Raw genomic sequence first — 18,481 nt, 5'->3', positions numbered from 1 at the left:
GTTATCCCCAAACTAATTGGGAAGGACTTCAAAAGCAGTTTTCTTTGGTATTCCTACCTTTTTAAAGCCTGTTTTCGAGTGGTTTCTTGAAAGGTCAGTGTACAGGTTGAACTGTAAGAATTAGCAGGTGATAATGTCTAATCTTGGAAGTTAAGTGGGGTCAGACCTGGTTAGTTCTCAGATGGGAGACAGCCAAGGAATAGCAGATGCTGTGGGGTTCTTCAGAGGAAGGAATTGCAAAACCATCTCGGAGTGTTGTTTGTCCAAGAAAACTATGGAATTCACTGGGTCTTCATAAATTAACAGGTGACTTAAAGACACACACACACACAATAAGTTGCTGTGAGTTTTCTGGGCTATGTGGCCATGTTCCAGAAGCATTATCCTCTGACATTTTGCCCACATCTATGGCAGACATCCTCAGAGGTTGTAAGGTCTGTTGGAAACTAGGCAAGTGGGGTATATATATCTGTGGAATGTCCAGGGTGGGAGAAAGAACTCTTGTTTGTTTGAGGAAACAGCCAGACTTTGAAGGTGCAAGGCTATTCAATGCTAATCAAGATGGACAATTGCAACATTCACACTTGCCTCCAACAGACTAGAGTTCTTTCTGGAGATTTCACAGATACAGTATATAAACCCCACTTGCCTAGTTTCCAACAGACCTCACAATCTCTGATGATGCCTGCCATAGATGTGGGTGAAATGTCAGGAGAGAATGCTTCTGGAACATGGCCATATAACTTGGAAAGCTCACAGCAACCCAGTAATTCCAGCCATGAAAGCCTTTAACAACACACACACACACTTACCATGTTTATCACCAAGATCCAGGATAACGTAGAGCTTTTGACTTGAATGCAAAAATCACCAACATTTCTAATCTCCAAGGTATTTGACAAATATCCTGTGCTAACTCCTGTTGGTCCAGCTGTGTGAGCAAAAAGGTAGATTTATTTCTTCCTCAGATAGTTGGCAATTAAACCATCCTTTCTAAGTTAAACCAATTTTCATTTTAAGATACGGGGCTGGTACCTTTCCCGTATCTTTAACAACAATCTGCAATGATGAAAAGTAGTAGATGATACATTTCCAAGGACTTTTTTAGTTTTTGTTTATTTGTTACTTTCCTGTTATATGACTGACCCAGAGTGTGACTAGACCAAGGTCACAAAGTGTGCTTCTCTGAGAAAGCTCTTATTCTAGTTAATGATGGTCTGTAATCTGAGGTGAGGATTGTGGTGCTAAAGGTGAGGATTGTGGTGTTAAAAAGTTAATAGAGGTTAAAAAATAGAGGTTAAAAAGCATTTGTCCCCATTGACTATGCTGGCTAGGGTTTATAAGGAATTGCAGTCCAACAGCAGCCCCATCTACACTGCCATGGACTGCGCTTTCTTTGGTTAGAAAAGTGACAGTAATGCATTACTGGACACAGCATATTGTCTGAGAACACAGAAATGCTGGACCAGTCTAACAACCACCATGTCAGACTACACAGAGATGCCATTGAAATCCACAAGCATGTGGACAATTCCAACAGAAAGGAGGAAACAATGAACACAATCTGACTACCAGTATTTAAAAATACCTCTAAAATCAGGACAACCAATAAAGAACAACACTCAGAAAACGGGGATTCCAGACAAGAAACAATCAGGGCCAGCTAACACCTCCCACCAAAGGATTCCCTCAGGCAAGAAGCAGCCAGTGTTTGAAGCTGCAGGTTTACTCAATGCTAATCAGGCTGGCCAATTGCAACATTCACACTTGCCTCAAACAGACAAAAGTTCTTTCTCCCACCCTGAACCTTCCACAGATATATAAACCTCCCTTGCTTAGTTTCCAATATACCGCACTACCTTTGAGGATGCTTGCCATAGATGTGGGTGAAATGTCAGGAGAGAATGCTTCTGGAACATGGCCATACAGCCCGGAAACCTCACAGCTACCTAGTGATTCCAGCCATGAAAGCCTTCGACAACACAGTAATGTATCAAGTTACTCGAAAGTATTAATTCATTGTTCATTAAAACATGATGACTAATGTATAGATTTTTAAAAAACAATTTCAAGTTTTGTAGAAGCCATAACTTCTGGTAGAAAAACAGTAATTTCTCAGCAGAAGAAGCAGCGAGAAGGGTCTCCTGAAGGTTGAAAGTTGAAAATCCAACTCTGCTAGAGCAAATCTTTATAATACAGTAGAGTCTCACTTATCCAACATTTGGATTATCAAACGCATTTTTGTAGTCAATGTTTTCAATGCATTGTGATATTTTGGTGCTAAATTCGTAAATACAGTAATTACGACATAGCATTAATGTGTAATGAACTACTTTTTCTGTCAAATTTGTTGTATAACATGATGTTTTGGTGCTTAATTTGTAAAATCATAACCTATTTTGATGTTTAATAGGCTTTTTCTTAATCTCTCCTTATTATCCAACATATTCGCTTATCCAACGTTCTGCCGGGCCGTTTAAGTTGGATAAGTGAGACTCTACTGTAATGGAAAAGGTTCCTAAAGATTTGACCAGAGATCAGAAAATTGAGCAAGGCTGCCTCCATGTGGTCACTAAGGTAACATACGGCTGTACAAACTGGAAGAATTCTGAAATAAAAAAATACTCCAAAATCAAAAATAAATACCCTATATACTTGAGTATAAGCCGATCCGAATATAAGGCGAGGCACCTAATTTTACCACAAAAAACCTGGGAAAACATTGACTTCAGTATAAGCCGAGGGTGGTACATTTCAGAAATAAAAATAGATACAAATAAAATTACATTAATTTAGGCATCGGTAGGTTAAATGTTTTTGAATATTTTCATAAAGCTCAAATTTAAGATAAGACTGTCCAACTCTGATCAAATCATTATTCTCATCTTCTTCAATTTAAATGTGCTTATGTATCCTTTTAATAATAATAGAATAATATAATACATGTAATAACAATAATAATAAATACAGGAAAATAATACAAGTAATAATAAATAGAGTAAAATAATAAGTGCAATAATAATAATAAGATCAGAGTGAAATAATATATGTACCATATATTCTCGAGTATAAGCTGACCCAAATATAAACCAACCAGGACCCTCACCCGAGTATAAGCCGAGGAGGGCTTTTTCAGTCTTAAAAAAAGGGCTGAAAAACTAGGTTTATACTAGAGTATATACAGTAAATCATACAGGTGTTTAAGACAGGCTTTCTGAATACAAAAATGATCTTGCCAATGTCAGATGTTGAGACAGGGCCAGCTAGGTAGACCTTTAACGTCTTGTGGTGTCAATAAATCTCCAGTTTGCCTTCCAATGCACATATTGCTAAAGAATGATTCCCATATCTTCACAGGGATGTGGAAGTCTAATCTATGTGCTTTGCTTTGCCAAGCTCTAGACCAGGCATGAGCAAACATTGGCCCTCCAGGTGTTTTGGACTCCAACTTCCACAATTCCTAACAGCCTAACTGTACTTCCTGTACAGTTTATACTTTTCAAGAAGTGACTTCTTTATATCTAGGCACTCTTGGTCAAACCAAGGTTTGGATATGAAATAGAAAATATGTTTTCTGGGCTGGTGGTTACATAGCAAGCAATTTTGCAGTTGTATTATTAAGTTATGGTACAAGCATAGTATGTCTTCTGATGTTCTTGCAGATGGAAGGGAATCTCTTAATCTGAGGCCCTTTCTACACTGCCATATAAAATCCAGATTATTGGCTTTGAACTGGATTATCTGGCAGTGTAGACTCATGTAATTCAGTTCAAAGCAGATCATGTGGACTATCTGATTTGATAATCTGGATGATACGGTCGTGTAGAAGGGGTCTGAGACAGCTTTCTGACTATAGAAGAGTGGTTGAGGCTTGCTCCAAATTGGTAGTCCATCTGATGCATAAAATATTATTATTATTATTATTATTATTATTATTAAGGTAAAGAAGGTAAAGATTTCCCCTGACATCAAGTCCAGTCATGTCCGACTCTGGGGGTTGGTGCTCATCTCCATTTCTAAGCCAAAGAGCCAGCGTTGTCCGTAGACACCTCCAAGGTCATGTGGCCGGCATGACTGCATGGAGCGCCATTACTTTCTCGCCAGAGCAGTACCTATTGATCTACTCACATTTGCATGTTTTCGAACTGCTAGGTGGGCAAAAGCTGGAGCTAGTAGCGGGCACTCACTCTACTCCCCGGATTCGAAACTGTGACCTTTCGGTCTGCAAGTTCAGCAGCTCAGTGCTTTAACACACTGAGCCACTGGGGGCACAATTAACAAAAAACACAGACAATACATAGATGAAGGCAAGGCTTTCCTCTTTTTTTCATCTCCGACATCTGGAGGCTGTGCTTGACTCGGACATGGGGAGGTGCTATTGTTCCATTTTTCCATGCCGAAGAACCTATTATCCATGGATGCCTTCCGGGTCAAATTGCAGCATGTCTTTAGGGAAACTTTACCTCCTCGCTAAAGCAGTACCTATTTACCTACTCACATTGCTGCTTTCGAACTGCTAGGTAAGCAGAAGGTGGGGCTGACGGTGGGAACTCACCCTGACCCATGGCTTTAACTTTTAACCTTCTGGTCGGCAAGATTTTTTAGCTAGCGGTTTAACCTGCTGTGCTAACCACAGCTTCTATATTAACCTATATTAAATTTCATTTTATGTGATGATTTTAATTGTTTTTAAGTTTTATTGTAAATACGTTTAATTAGAAATCTCTGGAAGCATCCATGGGTCCTACTCTGGTGGAAAGGCAGCATATAAATTAAATGCATACATTAAATAAATCAAGTTTTAGCAAACTGCCTCTCCTATTGATATATGATCCTGGCCCTGCTGATGGGGATTGTGATGCAACCAGTGATGATGTTTCTTCTATTATGATGTCTTCATGGTTCCCTTGGAGATGGGTCAAACAAGGAGAAGGAGGCAGAGGATTCCCATGGAAGCAGCTAAGTCCCTCTGGAGAAAAACACTGGATTAACAAAATCCAGATAAGTAATGTATGCTCTGTAAAAACATGCAATATAAAAGTACGCAGGAAAAGCAAACTGCTTATTTTCCTGTCAAGGCTTCAAAACATTGGCTTTCCAGGTAAGCTTGCCATGTTTCTCATTCATTTATCTCTTATTAAGGAAAACAAGAGAGGATAATGGTCCTGCTATGCACACCAATGAAAGAACGTGGGATTAAGTATGTAAAAAGTATATGGGATAAAAACATAATTTATACGCAGTGTGCAAAGGTTATGGTAAGCCTGGCAGTTGAGAGGAAAGAATCAGCCTTGAGTTCTAGAACAGAGAGTAGTACAGTCTGAAAGAGACCGGAAGAAAGGAACCCAGCAGATGAAGTCCGTTTGTCAGTATTTCCAGTTGCCAAAGTCTATCCGTTACTTTGCTTAGATTTTTAGCTGGAAAAAAATATGAGGTTTCAGGTTTCTGACAGTGAACTTCGTCAACATGTTGGCAAGACTTTAGTGGGGCAGTTCAAGTTCACTTTATTACAGTCAATGACCCGTTCGAGAGAAGAGGGACATAGTCCTGCACAACCATATCAGAGCTAAGGGTTAAGAGATTTAAAACTTTAAAATAAGCGTATCATTGTTAGGACATTAAGATAATTTACTTAAGAATCTAAAGGCCCTTCCACGCAGAATATCAAGACAGAAAATCCCACATTATCTGCGTTGAAGTGGAATATATGGCAGTGTGGACTCAGATAACCCAGTTCAAAGCAGATATTGTGGGATTTTCTGCCTTGGTATTCTGGAATATATGGCTGAGTGGAAGGGCCCTGAGATAAAAGCCATATACAGGATTATATTAAAACCCAACAGTATTTATGGAATTAAAGAGAAGGGAATCTAAAGGGAGAGAATGGGAGTGTTCTTGTGGAATGCGGAAGGCAAGTCCAGTCAAATAATAATAATAATAATAATAATAATAATAATAATAATAATAATAATAATAATAATCACAAGTCGAACACTTCCCAAGTGTCTACATCACACAGTCCTAGACACTTGGAAAGTGTTCAACTTGTGATTTTATGATATGAAATCCAGCATATCTATCTTGTTTGCTGTGTCATAATAAAATTATTATTATTATTATTATTATTATTATTATTATTATTATTATTATTATTATTATTTTATTTTTATACCATGCTCCATCTCCCCAAGGGGACTCGGGCGGCTTACATGGGGCCAAGCCCAGGCAACAAGCAATATAAAACCTGTCAATAAAAACAAATCATAAACAAATAAAATCACATATACCAATAAACAATAAACACACTTTGATAAAATACTGGGTTGGACTGGAGGAGGGAGCAACATCCATACTATAATTAAAAGACTGTAATCCCAATTTTCTACTAGTATGAAGTCCCGGCTTGTACTAGTTTGTGTTATCAGTCATTGACCGCCAGATTTTAATTGCTGCCCTGCAGAACTTGGCGATATTATAAGTTATAGCCGAGTTAGTGTCTGAAAGCAGCAGGGAGATGTTTGTGAAATGCCTTCTTGATTTGTCTATCAGATGCATTTTTGGGAACACCAAGAATGTCACAATAGCTTTCAGCAGCCAATCTTAATTCTGTTATCATTAAAATATAAAGTGCAAATATGAAGGCAGACTGTGTAGTAGCCATGGCAAGACACCCGCTCTTTTTCTCAGCTCCTCCGCTCGCTGCCTTCCACTTCCTGCAACCCGCAGAAAGATGTAAAATTGTCCAGAGCATCCTAGGTGTTTGTATAGCCATGGCGTAATGAGACGGGATTGAATATCTCTATAGGACAGGCACTAAAGAAGCACATGTTTCATTGTCGCTATGTATCCTGAGTCACAGGGAAACAGTCTCTCGGAATATGGGGTCTTCTGGTAATGGCTTTCCAATGCAGCAGATGGGAAGGCATGGTAACATGCCAGAGTGAAGGCCCTTCGATGGCTGGAAACTTCCAGCATGGTTAGATATTTCACAGGGGAGGTACAAAACCTACTGACTCCATTGATGATAAAGGATGAGGCACTGGCTAAGTCTGATTGGCGCTCAATATCTGGTATTCGTTGTTTAATCAGATATTTGGCTTGGTCGTAGCCCATACTGGTTAGCAGTCCTGGAGAAAAGCTCAGGGATGAAATGTTGACAGTTATTGCCTTTTCCCATCTGGACTGAAAGCCATCCAACATAGTTGGCCATGGGGTAAAGGGGATAGTCCAAGCCAATAGTTCAGTATAACCACCCACACCCTGGTCTCAATTCTCAGGAAGCCCATCTCCAGACGTGAACTTCTTCAACATGTTGGTAAGTCTTTAATGGGGTAAGTTTCTTAATGGAAAAATCCACATCCTTAAATATTCTTCAGTTGCTATAGTTTCACTTCTTCATGTTGTATTTGAATATAACTTCTTTGTAGACTTGTATATCAATATTTTACAGTAACCATGTCTATGCCTTATTTTGCCTTCTTTTCTAATTTATAACAGTTGTTCATTCTGAAGGAAATTTGTAAAAAGTAATCCAGGAGCTGAGTTTACCATTTCTTTATCTCCAATCACGAAAATATGTGACTTTCATTCTGTGCATGGCTCTCAAGTGTATTTTCTTAGGAATGATTACAGTGATTAAACATTATTTCTCCAATCAAAGCAAAATCACTGATACATGGAAAAGAATTAGACACAGAACGGAAGCAATATGTGAACCCCTATTTCAGGAAGTGTCGTGAAAAGGTAAAGGTTAGATTCTAATAAATTGAAATCCATACAGAAATTTATTTACTGGGGAAAAACAGACTTTTTTATTTTCTGCTAGCTGACTTCTTCAAGCCAAGTTCTAGAAGTATGTATGATGTTTAACATTTCTTTGCTCATATATGTTATGTTTTTCCAAGTTTGAAAGTGATCTTAAAAAATAACACTATTTTGGCTGAGTGAGCTGAAAAGAATAAAGAAAAAGATTTTAAAATAAAAAGAATAAAAGACTCATGTGATTTAAGGGATGACAGCTACTGAAATGAAGAGAGAAATGTGATAGGTGTCACAGGTAAATATCACAAATGTGAAGGTAAGACCTAAAATGGTATCAATTACTGCAGAGAAAGAAGGGAATACAGGATACATAAAGAATTTGTATTTTGCAGAAAAAACATATAGTCAGGATGGCAATTCAGGGCCGGGCTAAACCGCTGTGCTGCAGAAAATCCTGCTGATTGAAAAGTCAACAGTTTGAGCCCGGGTTGGGGTGAGCACCCGCCATCAGCCTCAGCTCACCTGCCCACCTAGCAGATGGGAAGCAGAAATGTGAGTAGATAAATAGGTACCACTTTTAGTGAGGAGGTAATAAAAGGCACCCTTAAGGACATCAGTCCAGAGGATGAGACTACAAAAAGCTCCTTGGCATGGAAGATGTAGCGACAGCACCCCCTGTGGCCGGAGTCGAGCACAGACTCCAAGATGCTGGAAATAAGATGGGAAATGCCTTTACCTCTGTCTGTGTATTGTCTGCCCTTGTTAATTGTATAAACACATTGAATACTTGCCATGTGTGTGTTCTGTAATCTGCCCTGAGTGCCCTTGGGAAGACAGAGTGGAATATAAATAAAGCATATTATTATTATTATTATTATTATTATTATTATTATTATTATTATTATTAATTCAGAGATAAGAAATAACCTTCAGTTCTTTAAAAGGTTTAACACTTTGAAAGAATTCAGCAGATGAGGTGAGTATGTCAGTATTTCCAAGTGCCAAACCCTGTCCCTAACTTTGCTTACACTTTTTACTGGACAACATATGAGGTTTTAGGCATTTGACAACCTTCAAGAAGCAACAAACATCTAACAAAAATCTGATAAAAGGGACAGAGCAAGGCTGGCTTCAGGAAAATAAAAAACCTCTTCAGTGAACTTCATGATGGTAAGTCTTTGTATGGTAGATATCTAAACCAGTACATTCTGAATGTGGTTGGAACAAAACAATCCAGTAGTCGAAATATTTAAATATTTCATGGTGGCCAAAGTCTATGCCTTAATTTGCCTGGCTTTCTAATTAAGGTAGTTGTACTTTTTAAAGGAGACTGGAAGAAAGAAATCCAAGAACTGAGGTAAGCAGCACTTTATCATTCCCAATACCTAAAGAATGCCACTCTCTTTCTTTGACTGGGTCTCAGCAATATTTTGTCTGGACTGACTGCAATGGACAAGTATCATTTCTCCATATAGAATGCAAATAAACTGGTATAGAAAAAGATAATTAGAGACAAACTAGTGCTATAAGTGAACCTCTACTTTAGAAATCAACTAGAAAGGGTAAAGGTTAGATTCCAATTAAAAATGTAACATTCCTACAATAAATAATGTATTGGAAATACCGTACGTTATACATCAAATAAGCTCTTCAAACAAACATCTAGAAGTATGTGTGATATTTAGCATTTCATTCCAGGTTAGAAAGAGGTTTTAAAAAGTAAAATTCTTTACTCTTTAAAAGAGCTGGTAAAAAGAAAAAATATGGATTTTAACAAGATTTTAAAATGTATACAATGAATAATAAAATAATCTCGTGTGATATAAGAGATGGCAGTTGCTAAAATGACTCAAGAAGAGAGAAGTGTGATAAATGTCACAAGTGAACATCATAAATGTGAAGGTAAGTCCTCAAATCGTATCCTTTACAGCAGAGAAGGAAGAATATATGGGATTAATAAGGAAATTGTACTATACACAAAACATATGTTAAGGATGGTACAGGTAAGAAATGACCTCCAGTTCTTTAAAAGAGAGTTTATTGTCTGAAAGAGACTGATAGAAAGGAATCCAACAAATGAGGTGTGTATGTCAGTATTTTCAGATGCCAAAGTGTATACCTAAATTATTTCGTTGGAAAAATGATTTCAAGCTTTTGACAACTTTCAGGAAGCAGCAAACTTGTAACAAACTTCCAAGAAGCAGTAATTATGTAAAGAACAAGACTTGCTGCAGAAAAGTAAAGTTTCTCCAGTGAATTTCTCTAACATGTTACTAAAACTCTATGGGGTAAGTTTTTCAAGAATTCATATACCGGAAAATACTTAAGTGGCTAAAGGTTTATTTTTCAATCCAGTTGTTGAAGTATTTCAGTATTTCACAGTGACCAATCTCTGCCTTACAAGATGTTAAAATGTAAACAATGAATTAAAAATTATATGACTTATATGCTAAAAATGATTCAAGAGAAAAATGTAACAATGCCACAAGTGTACATCATAAATGTGAAGGTTGGTCCTGAAATGGTATCGTTCACTGCAGGGAAAGAAAAGTATATGGGATAAATAAAGAAAATGATTCAAAATGACACCAAAAATATTTGGCAAGGATGGCAGTTCAGAGGTAAGAAAAAACATTTAGTTTTTTAACACAGTTTTATTGTTTGAAAGAGACAGGAAGAAAGGAATCCAGCAGATGAGGTGGGTATGTCAGTATTTCTAGCTGCCGAGGTCTCTCCCTTTGTCTAGATTTTTAGCAGGAAAATACAAGATTTCAGGCTTCTGTCAAGCCTCAAGAAGCAATAAGCATGCAACAAAAGTGTGATACAAGGCAAAGAACAAGGCCCCAAAAAGATAAAAGTGGAAAGCTTTTCTGGTGAACTTCACCAACATGGTGGTAAGTCTCTATGAGGTAGGTTTGATTTCAATAGTATATTGTCAGGACTCACTGCAGTGGTCAAGTATCAGTGGTTAAGTGTCGTTACTCTATGCAGAAGGCAAACAAACTGTCCTGAAGCAAAAAAAGTGAGTTTCAGGAATTGGCTGCAAAAGTTAACTGTTAGTTGCTATTTTTTTTAAAAAAAAAACCCCAAAAAACCATTAAAATTCTTAGAATAAATCATTTATTTGAGAGAAAACAAGTAATTGATCATTTTTCTTTAATGCTATCTGGTTCCTTCACGGCAAATTTGTTTAACATTTGCTCAAATGTGCACTTCTTTCCAAGTTTGAAAGAGATCTGCAAGGATTTATTTTACAGTTGAATGAACTGAAAAGAATAAAGGAATCTGTGGGAAATAACAAGGTTTTTCACGGTAAACAAAGAATAATTTGAAAGGTCTTGTGTGGTTTCAGTTGCTGACATGATTCAAAGAGAGAAAAGTGTGACAATGTCACAGAGGAACATCAGCAATGTGAAAGTAAGTCCTGAAATTGTATCCTTTGCTGCATGTTTTAATTGATCATGTATTACTCTCTGATGTATTAGTATGAATTTTATATGTTGTACACCACTTTGAATCCCACGCATGGGAGAAAAGTGGGATAGAAATGAAATAATAATAATAATAATAATAATAATAATAATAATAATAATAATAATAATAATAATAATAATAATGTCTGATCTTTTTCCTTGGCCACTCACTGGGATATTTTAACAGTTATTTGATGTTTTAGTGACATTTTTGCAGTTTTGGAAGAGATTGTCCAGTGCAAAAAAATCTGCAGCTGACCCAATACTTCATGTATTACTTCTATTTCAAGGAGAACATCACAAATTTGTTGCCAAAGGCCAATTGCTTTGTCATTTTTGGAGTTTTCAAACTAATAATGTTATTTAGAAACGTATTAATTTCTTTTTCTTTTAGCAGGTTGAAAAGGGGAAAGGGAATTTTTAGAATGAAAGGGGCTGTGTGTAACCTCCACTTTAGGAACTGGCTAGAAAATCTTCAAAAGTCTTATTTCCTGACAGTGACAGAAAGCTACCAACTTGTAAGATAAAATGTAATTGATGGCAAGAGAACATAACATGTTTCTAGCAGGGTCTGCAAAGACAATATGAACATGGAAGTAGATGTTTAAGAGGTAGGTTCTTTGCTGAAACGAAAAGGGGTTCTAGATCATTTGTCTTTACTGTTCAAGCCAGCCACTAAAATGTACTCACCCCCATTTATGCTTTATTTTACGAATGTGAAATAAATTTTAAAAATTGAATTGAAATAGACTCAACCTTTCTCTCAACATAGTGTCATATCCAGTATTAGTAACTCTGAATTCTGTAAATATCTGAGATGGTAACTTTGGATGTCTGTATTTTGAAATCTGTCCAGCTATACAGTATGTTGAATCACACTGGAGAAAGCATCTTCAGGAACCTAAAAATACAACTGCATTGATTTCATAGATAATCCAAAGCAAGACATGCTGATACCAGGTTTCTTTATTTGCTTCAAGAAGAGCAAGTGAAGAGCCTCTCTCTTCAAAATACTTCAGCCATAAATTCATAACAGGTAAAACCTCTGTGAGGTAAGTTTCTAAATGGGAAGAATTAATTATCCTGGAAAATACCTAGGCTGGGTAAAGGTTGCTTCTTCACTTTGTAGTCAGATGTAACCTCTTTATAGTCTTGAGAAGGAAGTTTTCAATTTTTTTAAAAAACTGTACATTCTGAAAGTAGGTGGGACAAATCAATCCAGCAATATGTTTGGTTTTCATGTGCCTTGCTTCATGGATTTCTATGTACCAATGAACCTGGTTTTCTTTTAAAGCTTACTGGAAAAATAAGATATTTCAGGTTTCTCACAACTTTTTAGAAGCAGCAAAGATGTAACACAAATCTGATATAAAGGAAAGAGCAAGACTGGCTTCAGGAAGGCAAAAAAGCCTCTCCAATGAATGTATCAACATGGGTAAGTAGATTTCCTAATGGGAAATTTTCATATCCTGGAAAATACGGATGTTAAAGATAAGTTTTTTTACTTTGTTCTTGTAAATAACCTCTTTGTAGTCTTTAAAGGGAGTTTTCCTGTTTTAAGGGAACTGCAAATCCATTCTTTTTGTATTAGGGATATCTAAACAAGTATATTCTAAAAGATGCTGGAACGAAACAATCCAGCATTGAAATATTGAAATATTTCAAGGTGATGAACGTCTATGTCTTACTCTGTCTGGCTTGTATGATTTCTAACATTTCTTGGCTCACGTGTGGACTTTTTTCCAGGTTAGAAAGGCATTTAAAAATAATATCCTTTAACGAAGTGAGGCAAAAACATAAAAAGCTATGGGTTTTACCAAGATTTTAAAATGTATACAAGGAATAATAACAAAAAAATTATTCATGTGATTTAAAGGCTGACAGTTGCTGAAATGACTAAAGAAGAGAGAAATGTGACAAATGTCATAGGTGAACAATGTGAATGTGAAGGTAGGTTCTCAAATGATATCTTTTACTGCAGGGAAAGAAAAGTATACAGAAAAAAATAAAATGTGTATACACACAAAATGTATGGTCAGCATGGCAATTATGTGATAAGAAACATTCTTCAGTTCTTTAACAGAGAGGGGTTTTTGTCTGAAAGAGACCAGAAGAAAGGAATCCAACAGATGAAATGGGTATGACAATATTTTCCTAACTTTGTCTACATTTTTGCTGGGGGGGAGGGGGGGAATGAGATCTCAGGCTTTGACAACTTTCAGATGCAGCAAACATATAACAAGGATAACATGATGTAAGATAAAGAACAATTTCAGAGAAGTAAGAATCTCTCCAGTAAACTTCACCAACATGCTGGTAAGTCTCCATGAGGTAAGTTTCTTAATTGGAAAAAGTATCTTGGAAAATGCTAAGGTTTCAGTTCTTCAACAGAGAGCTGTACAGTCTGAAAGAGACCGGAAGAAGAAAAAATCCAGCAGATGAGGTGGTTCTTTTAGTATTTCTGGTTCCCAAAGTTTACCCCTAACTTTGTCTAGATTTTTTTTTTGCTGGAAAAATATGAGATTTTAGGCATATGACAACCTACAAGAAGCAGTGAACACGTAAACACAAATCTGATATAAGGTAAAAACAACAACAACCACAACAACCACAACAACAACAACCAAAACTAGCTTCAGGAAAGTTTTCAAAAAGCCTCTCCAATGAACTTTACGAACATGATGGTAAGTCTCTGAGGTATGTGTCTTAATGGGGAGAATTCATATCCTCAAAAATACTTTAGTAGTTAAAAGTTTATTATTTTTTTCACTTTGTACTTGTATATAAACTGTTTATAGATTTTAAAAGTACTGCAAATCCGTCCTGCTTTCTGTTCTAAAAGTGGTTGTGGAGGGAAAATCCAGCAGATGAAATATTTCAAAAATTCATGGTGACAAGTTTTGGTTACTTTGCTCAGGTTTCTAACTATGTACTTCCCTCACTTATTTCTGCTGTATTTCTGAATATGAAGTGAATTTTGGAAATTGGAAATTGGCCATCCATTCTCTTAACATAATTTCATTTTCAGTATAGGTTACTCTGCATTATGTAAATATCTGAGATGGTAAGTCTATATTTTGAGATCTTGCACAGAATACAGAAAAATCGGTCCAGCTATATTTTGAAGCCTACTGGGAAAAGCATCTTCAGGAACTTAATAATACAACTGTTTTGATTTCATAGATCATCCAAAGCAAGACACGCTGATATCAGGTTTCTTTATTTGCTTCAAGAAGAGGAAAGTGAAAAGCCTTTCCACTGGACTTCTCCAACATGTTGGTAAGATTCTATATGAGATAAGTTTCTAAATGGGAAGAATCACATCCTGGAAAATAGGCTGGTTAAAGGTGATTTCTTAACTTAGTACTCATATATAACTTCTTTGCAGAATTTAAATGGAATTTCTCCTTTTGAAAAGAACTGTAAATCAATTTGCTAAGGATATATAAGCATGTATATTCTGAAAGTAGTTGGAACAAATCAATCAGCCAACTGAGGTATTTCAGTATTTCATAGTGACCAGTCTATGCCTTACTTTGCTTGGGTTTCTCACTATAGCAGCAGCATATTCTGAAGGAAACTGGAAGAAAGGAATCCAGGAACTTAGGCAAGTACATCATAAGTCTTAATATGTAATTATTGCCACTGTATTTATTTTGGGCCTCTCTCCACAATATTTTCTGAGGACTAATTGCTGTGGTTAAGTATTATTTTTTCCATACAGAATGCAAACACACTGGTACATGGAGGAAGACGTAGAGATGAATTGAAGGTATAAGTGGACCTATATCTTGGGAATTGGTTGTATTATAATTAACATCTTTAGCTTTCATACAATAAATCATTTAGTGAAAAGAAAATAAATAATTGGTAATTGCTTCTATCGTCCTAGCAAGCTTCAGACTATAATGTTTAACTTTTGTTTGATTGTATGTGGACTTCTTCCCAGGTTTACAAGACATTTTACAAGTTAAATTTCTATAAAGCAGGTGACATGAAAAAGAATAATCAAACTGCATTTTTAAAGTAGACAAAGAACAATATAAACAGTCCCATGTGATTTTAGTTGTTGAAATGATTCAAGAAGTGAGAAGTGTGACAGTGTCACACGGAATATCAGCAATGTGAAAGTAGATCCTGAAATGGGATCCTTTACTGTACAAAAAGATATTTGGTGCTTTTCCTTGCTGGCTCACTGAGGATGTCACTGTGATGGTTCAATAGTTATTTGATGCTTTAGTGACTTTTTGTTGTTGTTGCAGCTTTGGAAGAGATTGTCCAGTGCCAAACATTCTGTAGATGACTTACTATTTGAAGATAGGTGAAATTACATCAATAGTTTGAGAAGACCAAGAAAGCAAAGCATAGCACAAACTTGGGTGAGATAAGAAACATTCTCAAAGCCCAAATATTTTATCACTTTTTCTGGAATGTTTTTCCCTCTGGCTTTTTCAAATGAATAATATGATTAATATGTTGATTAATTTATTTTCCTTTGAGCAGGTTGAAAAAGGAATGTTGAAAATTAAACAAATTGTATGTGACACTTTAGAAACTGTCTACAATATCTTCAAAATTCTTATTTACTGACAGGGAAACACACTGGAGTCAGGTGAGGGGTAAGAAAGCAATTCCTCTTGTAAATCAAACTCTTGATACTCTTTACTGCAGGGAAAGGTCCTTGATCATTTTTCCTTGTTGGTTCACTGAAAATGTCACTGTGATGGTCTGACAGTTATTTGATACTTTGCAGATTTGAAAGGAATTGTTCAATAAAAAAGATCTTCAGATGATCCATAGTTTGAAAATACTTCCATTAAATGTTTGGCAAGAAAGCAAGGCATAACTAAACTCTAGTTAGGTAAGAAGCATTACTTTTTCGCATTACTTCTTTAAGGAGAACAATGTATTAAACAGCACAAATTTGTGTTAAATATTACTATTTAGTTTTTTATTAATTTTTTTTCCTTTGAGCAGGTTCAAAATTATTTTTTAGAATGAAAATAGATATGTGTGACAGATGGAAGAGAAATGTCAGGAGAAAATGTTACTAGACCACGGCCATACTGCCAGGAAGGCACACAACACTACGGAAGTGGATGCTTTCTAGTGTCAAGAGATGCCTGAATAAGAAATGTTCTTTCTCCTTTCAGGTGGTGCTTGTTTTTTTTCCTGTAGAGAAAAGCCACAGCACTTGCAGAGCTGGCCTTTGGACTACAGCACAGCATTGTTGAGGGCGGGGAAGGGATCAGGGATCATGGCAACAGGGCATTTGTGCATGGCTCTTGCTCATGGGATGCCCAGGGCTAGTGGTGCTGACCGTCATTTTTGGGGTCGGGAAGGAATTTTCCTCCAGGGCAGATTGGCCTGAGACCCTGGAGGTTTTTCGCCTTCCTCTGGGCATTGAGCAGGAGTCACCAGCCATGTCAGATGGCACATTCAGGTCAATTAAAATATCATCTTTAAAAATAAATATGTTAATTGAAAACTAGTTCGTGTTCTGTTTGTTTTTCACCCCCACTGCCATTGATTCTGTCTCAACATAGCTTGCAGTGCTGCCAGCTAGTCAGACCTGTACATCAAATGTCTTGATTCAGTCAACATTGCAGGTTTAAGTTTTATGTTTAGTGCTTAACTTTTGATTAAATCAACTCTTATTGCATGATGTTGCAAATCAAAGTGTGAGTGTTGACAGATACATACTTACGTCTTTTGGAGGCAATTCCATTAAAGAGAAAGCTGGAGGAATGCTATGGTTATAGTGCTGTCCTCACTGAGATGAAGTCTTATGAAATACAAAAATGCTTGACTGAAATCACATTTTTTCCAAATCAGTTCTTTTCACAGGACATCAATATATGTTGCTAGCGGTGCCCGGCCACGAGTTGCTGTGGCATAGTCTGCTGGTTTTTAAACAAAAGTAATGAGCAAGTGGTGGTATTTAATATATGTTATATGCTTGAATATACAGTAGAGTCTCACTTATCCAACATAAACGGGCCGACAGAATGTTGGATAAGTGAATATGTTGGATAATAAGGAGGCATTAAGAAAAAGCCTATTAAACATCAAATTAGGTTTTGATTTTACAAAATAAGCACCAAAACATCAGGTTATACAACAAATTTGGCAGAAAAAGTAGTTCAATACGCAATAATGCTATATAGTAATTACTGTATTTACGAATTTAGCACCAAAATATCACAATGTATTGAAAACATTGACTACAAAAATGTGTTGGATAATCCAGAATGTTGGATAAGCGAGTGTTGGATAAGTGAGACTCTACTGTATGTACAATATGCATAAGGTTGTGTTTGAACTGCAACTCACATCATGCCTGGTTAATGCCCACAAACTCCATCAGTACTTAAAGTCTGTTATGTTGGGCAAGTTTGGCCTAGATGCAGCACAGACTGTGTGGAATGTCAATTTTTCCCGCTAACCTGAATTACACAGAAGTTATGAGGGGAATGCAGACCCTTTCTCTAGCAATGTGACATTTTCCCAACTTGTGCACTAATTATCCAAGAACTGGTGGTAAAAGGGGAAGGAGGGGTCCACTGGAGAGAAATCACTGCATGGGCAATGGGGGCCATGACAATCTTGCACATTTAGTAGTCTTTCCACATCACCAACACTTTGAAATGAGTTCAGTCGAAGACTTTAAAATACAACAAGTAGAAAATGCAGTAATTAATATATTTTTGGTATAAATGGGATACAATTTGTATATAATCATAGAGTTAGAAGAGACTACAAGAGCCATTCAACTCCATTCTGCCATGTAAGAACGCACTATCAAAGCACCTCCGACCATGGCCATCCAGCTCTTGCAATCAGGAAGTTCTTCCTAATGTTCAGGGTGAAATCTCTTTTCCTGCAATTTGAAACCATTGCTCTGAGTACTAGTTTCAAGACCAGCAAAAAACTTGCTTACTACTCAATGTGACATGCTTTCAAATATTTAAACATGGAGATCATCACATCTCCTATCTGCCTTCTTTTCTCTAAACTGGACGCAAAGGTATATACCACTTTCTTGTGTGTGGTGCTCTGGCAGATTTCTTTCAAAGATGCCTCCAATGCCAGGAACTTCATATTATGCCTTATTATTACTTCATAATAAAACATATAAACAAGTGTTGGAATGTGAGCTAACTGAAGACCCATCTCTTCTGGCAGGCCTACCCAGTATATGGTATATAATGCTATTATTGTGCTATGCTAATAATAGAATATATTAC

At 36.6% G+C, this 18,481-nt stretch overlaps 1 long non-coding RNA gene across 1 annotated transcript; it reads left to right on the top strand.

Annotated features, from left to right (window-relative positions):
- Window positions 1-4,720: 4,720 nt before the first annotated feature.
- Window positions 4,721-16,725, top strand: LOC103279822 (uncharacterized). Its single transcript, XR_010003312.1, has 2 exons — window positions 4,721-5,101; window positions 7,278-16,725. It is a non-coding gene; the product is annotated as an uncharacterized LOC103279822 (long non-coding RNA).
- The last annotated feature ends 1,756 nt before the right edge of the window (window positions 16,726-18,481 follow it).

This window comes from Anolis carolinensis, chromosome 2 (assembly GCF_035594765.1).
Source record: "Anolis carolinensis isolate JA03-04 chromosome 2, rAnoCar3.1.pri, whole genome shotgun sequence".
NCBI lineage: Eukaryota > Metazoa > Chordata > Lepidosauria > Squamata > Dactyloidae > Anolis > Anolis carolinensis.
The sequence above is the reverse complement of the archived record's forward strand: the minus strand, read 5'-3'. Positions and strand labels throughout refer to the sequence as shown.